This window comes from Myotis davidii, unplaced genomic scaffold (genome assembly GCF_000327345.1).
Source record: "Myotis davidii unplaced genomic scaffold, ASM32734v1 scaffold1497, whole genome shotgun sequence".
Taxonomy (NCBI): Eukaryota; Metazoa; Chordata; class Mammalia; order Chiroptera; family Vespertilionidae; genus Myotis; species Myotis davidii.
The window spans coordinates 465065-465760 of record NW_006290147.1 but is presented as its reverse complement, the minus strand read 5'-3'; the positions used below and the strand labels follow the sequence as shown (position 1 = coordinate 465760).

Below are 696 nucleotides of genomic sequence, written 5' to 3'. Positions count from 1 at the left end.
GGAGAGAGATAGAGAGCCAGAAACATCGATGAGAGAGAAACATCGATCAGCTGCCTCCTGCACATCTCCTACTGGGGATGTGCCCACAACCCAGCTCCATGCCCTTGACCGGAATCGAACCCGGGACCTCTCAGTCCGCAGGCCGACGCTCTATCCACTGAGCCAAACCGGTTTCGGCGCGTTGTTTATTTTAAACCTGACATTCTCTCATGGATTCAGACTCCCTTCCCTTCTATTATCAGCAAATTGGGCTTCTGAGGATAAAGGGGTTGAGTCAAAATAATTTTACTAGTATAATTGTTCTGCAAATAGCTTCAAAAGTACTGACTTCAAAATATATTCTCTTGATCTGTATCAAATAAAACCATCATGACTGACTCAAGAGCTGGGTCTATCCAATGAAATAGGGTTTATTTGGGGAGTGCTTATATCCTGCACCTGTGCTTTTAAACCAACGTTATACAGTTAATGATATTCCATCTACATACCTTAAGAAATAATAAACTAAGTCTTTTACAATTCAGCATTTTCCTAATAAAATGAAAAGCCCCCTTGTAAGTAAAAATGTATAATTTATCTAAAATGTGCATTTTGATGTTTTAATATTAAATTTCCCTAATTAAAAATTTCTGTAATTTTATCAACAAGTCTTTATACTAAACACTATATGACTTAAAAGAAAAGTACCATCTTCTT

At 37.4% G+C, this 696-nt stretch overlaps 1 protein-coding gene across 1 annotated transcript in view; it reads right to left on the bottom strand.

Moving 5' to 3' along the window:
- The window catches only part of FBXO9 (F-box protein 9), a 28581-nt gene that overhangs the window by 17628 nt on the left and 10257 nt on the right, over positions 1-696 (bottom strand). The window lies entirely within an intron of this gene.